The sequence below is a fragment of the Eriocheir sinensis genome, chromosome 1 (genome assembly GCF_024679095.1).
Source record: "Eriocheir sinensis breed Jianghai 21 chromosome 1, ASM2467909v1, whole genome shotgun sequence".
Lineage (NCBI taxonomy): Eukaryota > Metazoa > Arthropoda > Malacostraca > Decapoda > Varunidae > Eriocheir > Eriocheir sinensis.
This window is the reverse complement of record NC_066509.1, coordinates 11,503,509-11,517,354: the sequence shown is the minus strand read 5'-3', so window position 1 is coordinate 11,517,354 and position 13,846 is coordinate 11,503,509. Positions and strand designations below refer to the sequence as shown.

At 41.8% G+C, this 13,846-nt stretch overlaps 1 long non-coding RNA gene across 1 annotated transcript in view; it reads left to right on the top strand.

Annotated features, from left to right (window-relative positions):
- The window catches only part of LOC126987683 (uncharacterized), an 82,490-nt gene extending 73,250 nt beyond the window's left edge, over window positions 1–9,240 (top strand). Inside the window, exon 4 of the long non-coding RNA XR_007741231.1 lies at window positions 9,189–9,240. This is a non-coding gene — a long non-coding RNA (uncharacterized LOC126987683). The remainder of the gene's footprint in view (window positions 1–9,188) is intronic.
- Window positions 9,241–13,846: the final 4,606 nt, after the last annotated feature.

The following is a 13,846-nucleotide window of genomic DNA, read 5'->3' as shown; positions in this document are numbered from 1 at the left end:
GCGTGGGTGGGTTGGAAACTTAAGTTTTTTTTTCTCTCTTTCTCTATGTTTCTTGGCCAGAAAGAGAGAGCGAGATTGAAACTTAATATGGAAAAAAGAGAGAGAGAGAGAGAGAGAGAGAGAGAGAGAGAGAGAGAGAGAGAGAGAGAGAGAGAGAGAGAGAGAGAGAGAGAGAGAGAGAGAGAGAGAGAGAGAGAGAGAGAGATAGAGAGAGAGAGAGACAGAGAGAGAGAGAGAGAGAGAGAGAGAGAGAGAGAGAGAGAGAGAGAGAGAGAGAGAGAGAGAGAGAGAGAGAGAGAGAGAGAGAGAGAGAGAGAGAGAGAGAGAGAGAGAGAGAGAGAAGGGTGGAGAGGAAAGAAGGGCCGGAGAGATTCTGGGCAGGATATCACTCTCAATCTATCATCATTTGTTAATCTCCTGTATCGGGACGCATCCTGAGGGAGACGGAGCTTTCCTGTCTGAAGGAGGTCTGGCCGGGCCGTGTTTACAAGCGGGGGAACAGATATCGAGAGGTACTTTATTTTTCTCATAGCTGATAAAAAAATACACACTTTTTTATATACTATGCCAGACAACAAAAAATACCTACTTTATCATTTACATTCTGTAAATAACAAAATTCTGTAAATAACAAAAAGTATATTTTTACTGTCGTGTATAACAAATTTTCAAGTTAGATTTTTCTTTCATGCACAGCATTGGCCCGTGGCCATTGGAAGCTAGTAATTGAAATATTCCAAAGTGTGTACATTTATTTACTTTTTCAATCTCTTAAAAAAAATAAAAATAAAAAAATAAAAATAATATATATATATATATATATATATATATATATATATATATATATATATATATATATATATATATATATATATATATATATATATATATATTGTAATGTTTCACTCGTATACATATATAATTTCTTTAAAAACTTCCTGTTCCTTACGCGGTTCATCCTTGAATATGGAAAATTTATTATGTATTAAATATTAGTACTTGTATATTATCTAGTGTTGATAATGTAGATAACAAAACGATTCACAACAAATTTCCGATTGCTTTGAGCGGCAAATAGCAGTTGTGAATTGCCACGTCCGACCCCATGACGTGTGTCTGTTCCTGGAAGATCTTGTTCAGACTTGGCTGCGCGGCGTCTCTCAACTGGCTGACACTTCATAAGGTCCCCGGAGCTTTGGCGCACCGTGCGATGGTTCCGCAAAGCCTTAGCGTCCAGCGCTGCGTGAAGGCAGGCTCGCGGATCGACTCGTTTGAGGAGAGTTCAAACTTCCCGACTCGTTTTAACTCCAAATAGCGAAGGACCATTCACTTCGGAAACTCGCTCAAGGTCGCGTCGTGCAGTGTGAAGGTTTCCTGACTTGTTTTGAAGTCCGGATTCCCCGCCACCGACCGCCTTCGCCAGGTTCTCCTCGTATTTCCTTCTCTTCATTTTCTTCCTTCCTCCCTTCCTTTCCCCCGTCCTTTCTTCTTACAATTTGATCCCTCCTCCTCCTCGCCGCGAAACCAAGAAATTAATAAAACGGAGCAAGAAAATTCATGAAGAATATATAGCGGAAACAAGTAAATCTAATCCTAAAGAACTTTTTTAGCTATGTAAATAATAAAAAGTCACTCATTTGTAGTATCGGACCGCTTGCTATTGATAACGGTAACCACACGAACGATGGAAATGAAATGGCTACAATCCTAAATAACTATTTTCGCATCCGTGTTTACCGACGAAGATTGATTATCACCTCAACCGCCGGAGGTTTGAAGGACCGAAAAGATTTTAAATGGCGTGCTCATCGTAGAAAGTGACATTTTACGCACAACTGAAAAGATTAAAGTAAGCAAAGCTCCTGGTCCAGACAAAATTACCCTTAGAATTTTAAAAGAAATCAAACATCAAATTTGTAAACCGCTCTCTATCTTATTCAATAAATCTTTAACAGCTGGAAAAGTTCCGTCGGATTGGAAACTAGCAAATGTCACATCAATTTTCAAAAAGGGGGACAAGTCTCATCCAGGAAACTATCGACCAATTAGCCTGACATCGATTGTTTGTAAGTTAATGGAGACTATCATTCGCGACAATATGGTGAAATTCTTCGAAGAAAATAATATAATAAATAATTCGCAACATGGTTTCCGTAGTAAACGTTCGTGTTTAACTAACTTACTTGATTTTTTCATTATATTTTTGAGGTGTTCGATGAAAGCAGATCAGTAGATATCATATATCTGGATTTTCAAAAGGCATTTGATAAGGTCCCCCACAAACGGTTGCTCAGTAAACTATTGGCGCACGGTATCTCAGGTAACATTCACAATTGGCTTGTGGAATGGCTCTCTGAGCGGAAACAGAGAGTAGTTCTAAACAGTGTTTCCTCTAACTGGTTCGATGTCAGAAGCGGCGTACCTCAAGAATCAGTGCATGGTCCCATGCTCTTCTTATTTTTTTTTTGTTTCCGCCTATGGCGCCGATAGGCTTGCATGGAGGGGCCTGATGGTATGGCCCAGCCCGTTGTGGCGCAGGCAAGTATTTATAGAGGCGCCATCTTGCATTGGCTCATGCTGCCCTTCGGAGCTCATCTTTGATCCTACAATCTAGAGTCCGGGTTGATAGGTGGTCTTCTGGACAGCATGTGGGTAGTCGTAGGCCACTCGGCGGTGACTGAAAAATCCCGGCTTGTGGCACCCAAAGTATAATCATATCAAGAATGTTCACACGCAGGAGAGGCGTGGCAAAGAGATGACGTCATAATGCCTCGGTGGGTCCGAGGCATGGAGGTAGAATTGGTGGAGTCGACACGGCCCGCTAATCCCATTCATTGAGGTGAAGCCGCCCAATTGTCATTTTTAGGGTCACAAGATGAGGGATACCCGGGTGAGAACTCACGTCCACTGCCTTAGTTGTCAACTCAAGACTCCGTCTCATTCATTATGATGGTGGTGTTTTTGAGTACTGTACATTTATTGTTGCCGTTGATCTATTTCATAATTAAATACCTGACCTGACAACAACTGGCAGCCTGGCCGAGTCCATTAAGGGGCAACCTGACCTGACATCACCTGACACCTGACAGGTGTTCACAGCCTTGCGGCCCTAAAAATGACAGTTCGGCGGACTCACTTTTTAGGGCTGATGTCGACTTCACAAATTCTACCTCCATGGTCCGAGGACAGAAAACGGAGTAATTGACTGTACGAGTATACTACCTTTTCAGTCATTCTGTTATTTCTTTATTAACTCCAAGTATACCATTCTTATTTAACTGTGAAAAACAATTCCACGTTTGTGTTTATAATTGGATGTGCAGTCACCTACAGCACATTTATTAGGCATCCTGGTCCACGTCAACGTTGTGCACCCGACCCCGTCTCGTTGCAGACTGACTCGGTTCCACCCAACGGGTCACGGCCCCCGCCTCTGTAGGCCACTTGCCGACGATGCCTGGAATATCTTCAAAAATAAACTTCTAGAAGTAGAGAGGACAACAGTCCCCATAAAGACTAGAACAAACAACGGCGTAGATTCACCATGGATTACTATGCAAGTCAGAAGGGTGATAAATTTGAAGAAAAGAAATTATAACTTGTTGAAGGAAAACAACACAGGTGAAGTGAGTGAACAGTACCACCGCAGCCTCAGAGCTTGCAGAACCCTCATCCGCCAATGTAAGCGTTACTATGAGAAGCGAATAGCACGCGAATCCAAGTCTAATCCGAAAAAGTTCTTCACTTATATAAGAACAAAAAAAAAGTCGAAAAGCAACATCGGTCGCTTAAAAGATGAAAGCGGCGCCCTAACACAAGACAGCAGACACATGGTCGAAATCCTGAACAAGAACTTTGCGTCTGTGTTCACGGTCGAGAACACGGAGTCGATACCCGAGAGCCCTATTCCACCGAGGGAAATCACGCCCCTAGAAATTGGCTCAATTGACGAACGGGACGTTCAAAAGTACCTAGATAAACTAGAGACAAACAAATCGACCGGACCCGACGACTTGTCACCCAGGCTGCTCAAGGAACTCAAGCAGCAAATACTCAAGCCACTCACCGCCATCTATAATTCGACACTACAACAAAATAAAGTTCCCGAAGACTAGAAGCAAGCGAACGTAACACCGATCCACAAAAAGGGAGACAAGAGCGTGGCGTTGAACTACAGGCCCATCAGCTTGACTTCAGTGGCGGGAAAAGTTAACGAGAAGATTATCACACAAACTCGTCAAGTTTCTTGAAGACAACAATATCATTTCCGATGCTCAGCACGGTTTCAGGAATAAGCGCTCTTGCTTAACCAACCTACTGGACTTCTTCCAAGGTATTTATGAAAACTGGGATAATCACGTCCCCAGCGATGTTATCTATCTAGACTTTCAAAAGGCCTTTGACAAGGTACTACACGAACGACTTCTCAAGAAACTGAATTCGGCGGGACTAGGAGACAATCTGACGGCGTGGATAAAAGATTGGCTCACTGGAAGAAAGCAACGAGTTCTACTCAACGGGCAGGCCTCCAAGTGGCTCCCGGTTACAAGTGGAGTGCCACAGGGGTCAGCGCTGGGCTCCTTACTCTTTATTATATATATATATATATATATATATATATATATATATATATATATATATATATATATATATATATATATATATATATATTTTTTTTTTTTTAAACAAAGGAGGCACCTCAAGGGCACAAAAAAAAAGGAAATAATAATAAAAAAAAAAACGCTACTCGCTGCTCCTAAAAAAAAGAATCAAAAGAGGTGGCCGAAAGAGAGGTCAATTTCGGGAGGAGAGGTGTCCTGATATCCTTCTCTTGAAAGAGTTCAAGTCGTAGGCAGGAGGAAATACAGTTGAAGGACGATTGTTCCAGAGTTTACTAGCGCAAGGGATGAAAGAGTGAAGATGCTGGTTAACTCTTGCATAAGGGGTTTGGACAGTATAGGGGTGAGCTTGAGTAGAAATTCGTGTGCAGCGGAGCCCCGGGAGGTGGGGAGGCATGCAGTTAGCAAGTTCAGAAGAGCAGCCAGCGTGGAAATATCGATAGAAGATAGAAAGAGAGGCAACATCGCGACGGAATTTAAGAGGTAGAAGACTATCAATAGGAGGAGGAGAGCTGATGAGACGAATATATATATATATATATATATATATATATATATATATATATATATATATATATATATATATATATATATATATATATATATCAACGACCTAGAACTAGGACTAAAATCCACTCTTTTTAAATTTGCTGACGACACCAAGGTGGGAGGGAAGGCCCTCACGATAGTTGACTGCGAAATTATCCAGAGAGACGTGGACCTGATCACTCAGTGGTCGGAAACGTTGCAGATGTCCTTTAACACTACCAAATGTAAAGTAATGCACATCGGGTCCAGAAAGAGCAACCACACATACTACATGGGTGGCGAGCCACTACAGGCAGTACAAGAGGAGAGAGACCTCGGGGTCACTATCAGCAGTGACCTGAAACCCACAAAACACTGCAAGTCCGTCTGCAAGAAAGCCAACACTATGCCTGGGTTCATAGCGAGGAACTTCGAATACAAGACGCCGGAAGTTATGTTATCCTTATATAACTCGCTCGTAAGACCCCACCTCGAATACGCCGTGCAATTCTGGTCTCCTAATTACAAGAAAGACATTGAACTACTCGAGAGAGTACAGCGACGCGCTACGAAAATGATACCATCATTGAGAACGCAACCTTACGAAGAAAGACTCAAGCGACTCAACTTCTTCACGTTGGAAAAGAGACGACTTCGGGGAGACACGATACACATCTTCAAGTACCTGAGCAAGTTCAACAATGTTGATCACTCCAAACTTTTCACCCTACATACTAACCTGCGAACAAGAAACAACGGTAAAATAATTCAATCCAAACGATGCTTTACGGATATCGGCAGGAGATATTTTTCGAACAGAGTCGTCCGCCACTGGAACAGCCTTCCTGCAAGTGTGGTTAGTGCGGAAACAATCAACTCCTTTAAAAATCGCATTGACCGTCACTTTGCTGCGTCGGGAGTGAACTAAGCGTACCAACAAGTACATACAGAAGTGCTTCAATCCTTCCCGCTAACCACTCCTGTGGCTGACGGATTGATTAAATCACTGAAAGCAGGCAGCCTCGCAATGAGCCAATAGGCTTTCTGCTGCCTGCTCGTCCATGTTTCCGTTTTTTCTTCTCGTTCTCTTCCTCCTCCTCCTCCTCCTCCTCCTCCTCCTCATCACTCCTTCTCCACGTCTCTCTCCTCCCGCTACGTCCCATATTCTTTCTTTTCACCGCAACCCGCCTTCTCCTCCCCTCCTCCTTTCCTTCCAAGACCGTTTCTCGTCTCCTTCCATTTATCGTAACCCTGAGCTGCAAGATACAATATAAGATTTATTGCGCCATCAAAAGGTTACTTCTATAGCAGAATGAAGGAAGATGTGCACAAAGGGGATAGGATGAAAATGCTGGAAATACGAGGACATCATCAAGCTAAATAAAACTTCAGATAGTTTTGGAGCAATAAAATTATGACCCTTAAGAAAGTTTTGGAAGAAGGAAAAGGTATTTGTTCAATGAAGTAAAAAGACTCTCGAGATTTAAAGTCAAAGCATTTTCATTTTCTTAGTACTTTTAAAACTGAAGAAATGACTGGAAGCAAAAGCTGAGGTTCTTTTAATAAGTAGTGACAATTAATAAATATAAAACATCATCACCTCTTTGACGTGTGAAATGAAAAGCTTATCCTGTTTTTTTTTCGTTAATTTCCTGAATATCGATATGCAGAGTTTCTCAATACGTCGAACATCTTCACTGACGCAAAGCGAAGCTAAGATTGAAGCTACGACCAAGAGGTTGTCAGAAATGTGACATGCGGTGAAGACTTGCAGATACATCCTTTTTTGCTTGTGTGTGTGGGGGGGGACGCCATCTTCCACTTTAAAATCACCGAGAACCTTAGTTTATAATTCTTAGTTTCATATTTCATATTGTCTTATACAGCCCCTTAGCTACATATTAATTATATCATTTCTATTATTATCATTACTTTTGTTATTATTTTCATTATAATTTGATTATTATTTTTTTATTATTGTTATTATTATTACTATTATTATTATTATTATTATTATTATTATTATTATTATTATTATTATTATTATTATTATTATTATTATTACTATTATTATTATTTATTTTATTATTATTATTATTATTATTATTATTATTATTATTATCATTATTATTATTATTATTATTATTATTGCTGCTATTATTATTATTATTATTATTATTATTATTATTATTATTATTATTATTATTATTATTATGATTATATTAATATTGTTATTATTATTATCAATAGTATAAATAATATTATTCTCATTCTTATTGTTATTTTCATAATTTCCTGAGCCAATAGTAGCTACTGGAAGCTATGATGCTGGTCTTCTTCAGCAAGAAATTTAGCATTACAGGAGTGCGAGTTGCCTACACGAATGGTGGGGTGCCACATGCATGCGTAGTGTGTTTTCATCATAGTAAAACTATTAGTCAGGTTTCCTCTTCTAAATATTTAAATAAGAAGAAGAAAGAGCCTATGTTTATCTATTTAATTCTGCTTCTGTAATGGCAGCTATGCTATTTACTTTATCATTGTTATCAGTTATGCTCCATGGAAACCTTGCAAGAAATGGTCGCAGAGAAAACATACAAGACAGTGACCCAAGTCGCCCAGCCAGGGAAGGAAGGCTTGTCCCGGCGTGGCAGCGGAGGAACCTTATCCCAGACACTTTGTGGGTCTGTAAATATAATTCAGCTTGAGTCCCTTGCGGCGGGCTGATTACATTCTCCCTCAGCAGAGCTTTAGAAATATGAACCCACAAAATGCGACGATTCCACACACTCCATTACCCGATCAGGCAATTATCCCTCAAAGCAACTCATCACATTACATTCATAAAATCGAGAGGAAGTAAGATGCGAGGGGATGGAGTCTGATAACCGGGGCTTGGACTGCTGGGGTGTCATTGGAAATCGTTGCTCGAAGCTGATAATGAGATGGGTCACCGAAGCCTCGCGGTGTTCAGAACGGCTTCGGACCAAAAGGACGAGGCAGCCGGATCGATGATAGGTTTCCAGGGTGTTAAATGGATTAATGCCATCGATTGTGAGTATTGGTAGGCGCGTGGCATTGTGGGATGTCGTCTGACTCTGCTACAAGGGGTCGCTGCCGCCCCCTCCCCCAAAAAACTCTGGCATTTTTACGTGTTCAAGGACACACACACACACACACACACACACACACACACACACACACACACACACACAGAGAGAGAGAGAGAGAGAGAGAGAGAGAGAGAGAGAGAGAGAGAGAGAGAGAGAGAGAGAGAGATGCTACGGTATGCTTTAAAAAGTATTCATTCGCGGGATCAACCCTTTCTCTCTCTCCGTTTTTGGCGCAGTTCCGCCCTTCCACCCCTTTAGCTCACTTTGGTCATTCCTTTATTCTTATTCTGTCTGTCAGTCGCTATTACCCTATTTTAGTCCTTCCAGTCCGTTCTTGACACACCCCTTTTTTACCCCTCGCCTCTCGTCCTATCAACTTCATACTTTCATTCACTACTTTCACAGCCTGTCGTTATGCCTATGTATGTCACTTAAAAATACAACACACAATTACTATCTTGGAAGTAGAAAACTGCAAGCCGATGGTGCAATCATTCTTAACTCTGATTACTTTTACTGATTTTAATAGGATAGAACATTTAATTGTCATAAAAGGGAGCCCAAACTCTTAGTTTTTAGATGCAACAATTCTTCAACCACTCCAGTCATTCGGGATAATTGACGGCTAAAATGTGATAATTCATTTTCTGAATGCCTAACCTTGAATGACTGGTGATTATATATATATATATATATATATATATATATATCTATATATATATATATATATATATATATATCTATATATATATATATATATATATATATATATATATCTATATATTTATATATATTTTTATTTCATACACACACACACACACACACACACACACACACACACACACACACACACACACACACACACACACATCTATATATAGATAGAGCTGATAAATATACCCTGTGTCAGTTTGATTATTATTTTCAGGGGTGTCGTGGCGGCTGAAGGAAAGCCACACCTGGGACTGAGCCAGAGAGGTAAGTGAACAAGCTGGCATCGAGTGGGAGGCGGGGATGAGTGAGGGACTCGTTGGAATCTGTACGCCAAGCAAGGGGAGGGGGTCAGGGAACTGGACAAAGGACCCGTTTCATAAAACGAGTCAGTAAGGTCAGTTATAATGACAATACATAACAAAGAAATACGTAACTATGATTGTAGAACTACCATTCAATAAAACTAGTTGCTGTATGAAAAGGTTTAAGAAAATCGTAAAAAAAATATGGTTACAGAAGAAATGGTGAACAAGCCTACAACTTTGCTCTCCTCAACGACCTAGAGCAGCTGGTTTAGCACCCTACACGTATTCCCAACCGTCTTGGAGACAGGCCCAACATTTTAGACCTCTTCCTTACCTCTAATCCTTCTGCTTACTCTGTCAAACTGTTCTCTCCGTTGGGCTCCTCCGATCATAACCTTATTTCTGTTTCCTGTCCTATCGCTCCTGTACATCCTCCGGACCCACCGAAGAGGCGATGCTTCTGGCATTTTGCTTCAGCTCGGTGGGACGACCTGAGGATGTACTTTTCCGATTTCCTGTGAAATGATTACTGCTTCCAGGAGAGAGACCTCTCTGTGTGTGCCCAGCGCATCACAGAGGTGATTGCCTCTGGAATGGAGGCATACATTCCACGTTCTTTCTCTACTCCTCATGCTAAAAAGCCTTGATTTAATCATGCTTGTTCTCGTGCTATTAAAGATAGAGATGCAGCTCACAAAAGGTTCCAGAGCCTTCAAACTCCCGTTAACTATGACCTTTACATTTCAGACCGGAATCGTGCCAAATCTATTCTCCGACTTACCAAAACTTCTTTTATCAATAAAAAATGTAAACACCTTGCTTCTTCTAATTCTTCCCGTGACTTCTGGCATCTGGCCAAAAATATCTCTTCCAATTTCACTTCTTCCTCTTTCCCTCCTCTCCTTAAATCTGACGGCAGCACTGCCGTCTCATCTCTCTCTAAGGCTGAACTCTTCGCTCAAACTTTCTGCAAGAACTCCACCTTGGACGATTCTGGGCATATTCTTCCTACTCATCCCCCCTCTGACTCCTTTATGCCTGTTATTAAGATTCTTCCAAATGATGTTTTCTCTGCCCTCTCTGGCCTCAACTCTCAGAAGGCTTATGGACCTGATGGAGTGCCTCCTATTGTCCTTAAAAACTGTGCTTCCGTGCTGACACCCTGCCTGGTCAAACTCTTTCGTCTCTGCCTATCAACATCTACCTTTCCTTCCTGCTGGAAATATGCCTTTGTACAGGCTGTGCCTAAGAAGGGTGACCGTTCCAATCCCTCAAACAACCGCCCAATAGCTTTACTCTCATGTATATCTAAAGCTTTTGAATCAATCCTTAACCGGAAGATTCAAAAGCACCTTTCCACTTCTAACCTTCTATCTGATCGCCAGTATGGGTTCCGCAAGGGGCGTTCTACTGGCGATCTTCTTGCTCTCTTAACTGACTCTTGGTCATCCTCTCTTAGCCGTTTCGCTGAAACTTTCTCTGTTGCGCTAGACATATCGAAAGCCTTCGATAGAGTCTGGCACAAGTCTTTGCTTTCTAAACTGCCCTCTTTCGGATTATATTCCTCTCTCTGTTCCTTTATCTCCAGTTTCCTTTCCGGCCGTTCTATCTCTGCGGTGGTAGACGGTCACTGTTCTTCCCCTAAACCTATCAACAGTGGTGTTCCACAGGGCTCTGTCGTATCACCCACTCTCTTCCTGTTATTCATCAATGATCTTCTTTCCATAACAAACTGTCCTGTCCACTCATACGCCGACGACTCCACTCTGCATTATTCAACTTCTTTCAATAGAAGACCATCACTACAGGAAGTACACGACTCCAGAATGGAGGCTGCAAAACGCTTAACCTCAGACCTTGCTATCATTTCCGATTGGGGCAGAAGGAACCTTGTGTCCTTCAATGCCTCAAAAACTCAATTTCTCCACCAAGATGGCGCCACTATAAACACTCGCCTGCGCCAGAACGGGCTGGGCCGACCATCAGGCCCCACCGGGAAGATGCCTACCGGCGCAATAGGCAGCAACGTAAAAAAAAAAAAAAATATCAACTCGACACAATCTTCCAAACACCTATCCCCTACTCTTCGACAACACTCAGTTATCACCATCTTCAACACTAAACATCCTCGGTCTATCCTTTACTCAAAATCTCAACTGGAAACTTCACATCTCTCTCGCTAAATCAGCTTCCTCGAGGTTGGGCGTTCTGTATCGTCTCCGCCAGTTCTTTTCCCCCGCGCAGTTGCTATCCATATACAGGGGCCTTGTCCGCCCTCGTATGGAGTATGCATCTCTAGTGTGGGGGGGCTCCACTCACACAGCTCTTCTGGACAGAGTGGAGTCTAAGGCTCTTCGTCTCATCAGCTCTCCTCCTCCTACTGATAGTCTTCTACCTCTTCTACCTCTTCTACCTTAAATTCCGTCGCGATGTTGCCTCTCTTTCTATCTTCTATCGATATTTCCACTCTGACTGCTCTTCTGATCTTGCTAACTGCATGCCTCCCCCCCTCCCGCGGCCCCGCTGCACACGACTTTCTACTCATGCTCATCCCTATACTGTCCAAGCCCCTTATGCAAGAGTTAACCAGCATCTTCACTCTTTCATCCCTCACGCTGGTAAACTCTGGAACAATCTTCCTTCATCTGTATTTCCTCCTGCCTACGACTTGAATTCTTTCAAGAGAAGGATAGCTGGACACCTCTCCTCCCGAAATTGACCTTTCTTTCGGCCATCTCTTTTGATTCTTTTTTAGGAGCAGCGAGTAGCGAGCTTTTTTTTATTATTGTTTCCTTTTTTTGTGCCTTTGAGATGTCTCCTTTGTTGTAAAAAAAAAAAAAATGGAAGTTAGCTAATTTGACGTGGTGTATGTCTGTTGTTGTTTTTGTTGTAGTGGTATTGTTGTTTTTCCTGTTGATGATGATGATGATGATTGATAGTGATGATAGTGAAGATGTTATATGTGCTGTGTTGGTAGTGGTGGTGATTGTGCTGGCTGTGATGATGATGGAGGCGATGATTGTAAAAGTGGTGGTGGTAATAGAGATGATGAACACACACACACACACACACACACACACCATATTAATCGTACTCTGCAGGTCGCTGGTACACTGTTATTTACTGGGTTTTCAAATCACAGCAAATTAAACCAGCTTTATTTGTGCAGTTGTTGGTTGCATCCACAGAGGGCGTTGCGTAGGTGGGTGCGTCTAAAGCGCAACGCCAGCGATGCCGTAACGCTGCATTGTTTCTTTTGCTCTGTGTTTTATGGCCAACTTACATAAAGAGGGGAAGCTGTCAAAGGGATATATATATATATATATATATATATATATATATATATATATATATATATTATTCTCGCACTGCAAAAACGTTGCGCTTGCTGTTTAGTTGTACGGTATTTTTTTTCAAACGACTGCTTGCGGCTATATTTTTTATGTGTCCTTTTTTATTTCACTTTGTCCCAAATCTTTTGTGTAAGTTGCTCTGTGATTATAACATTTTACTGTCAAAGAGTGTCTGTCGTGCAGTGGTTATCACGTGGTTAGCTACGAATTAGCGGACCCTGGCTCGAATCTTGACCTGAGGTGTCGACACGCGTCCCACCCAGTTGTTCAGCTGTTCACCCTTCAATTAGAACTAGCCAATTTTGGGGTACCTCGGGAAACTAAACTGTGATAAAGTCGATGTCATATTTGCCCTATGTCCCAGGGTAATGGATTCTTACCCACCTCAGGCTCAAGCCTATGAAACGGAGATGAACACCGAGGCCAGACCTAATTACCTTATTGTTTCACACTCAGCTGTTTCCTCTAAGCATCAGCTGCCCTTCTCACTACTTCCCGTGTTAGCAGTGACCTATCCCTTCCCCCTCCGTCCCCTCTTTAAATACCTAATAAGCGCAGGACTAGCGGGGACTCGATGGAAATTTTTAAATTAGTAAATAGATTTGACAATATAAATCCAGAAAGTCTATTCGAAATAAATCACTAATCAGTAACACGCGGTAACGGAATGAAACCAAAGTGAAAGATGTAAAACATTTGCACGCAGAAGCTATTTCAATATTCGAGTTGTCGATCACTGAAACAGACTCCCTCCCTTGGTAGTTGGTTTAAGAATTGTAGACAGTATCTCTCAGATAAAAAAGCTTCACATTAACACCGGCTCAGTTTTCATATTATCTCCCCCCCCCCATAGGTTAGGCCAGTTGTAGTGTTAGTTTAGTATGGTCTTTTCTTATTTTTTTCATCCCTGTAAAGTTTCCATGTCCTGTTTTCTATGAAGGACATAGTGTTTGCTTTCTATATATTTCCTGCCGGCACTGCTGGAGGGAGAGGTGTGTGGGGAGGAGCCTTCCACCCTGACCTACCACGCGCACTCTGTCAGCAGTATACCAGTAGCCCAACATGCAGATACCCTCGCCATAGCCCAACCTGTCTCTTGGTGTCTGTTCTTCCTATTTACTCCCATGTATTCCCACCCTGCCCTGTCTTCCCCTTCTCTCACGCTTCCTCATCCTATATCTCTTATTATCCTTATGATTTTCGCTATACAATCC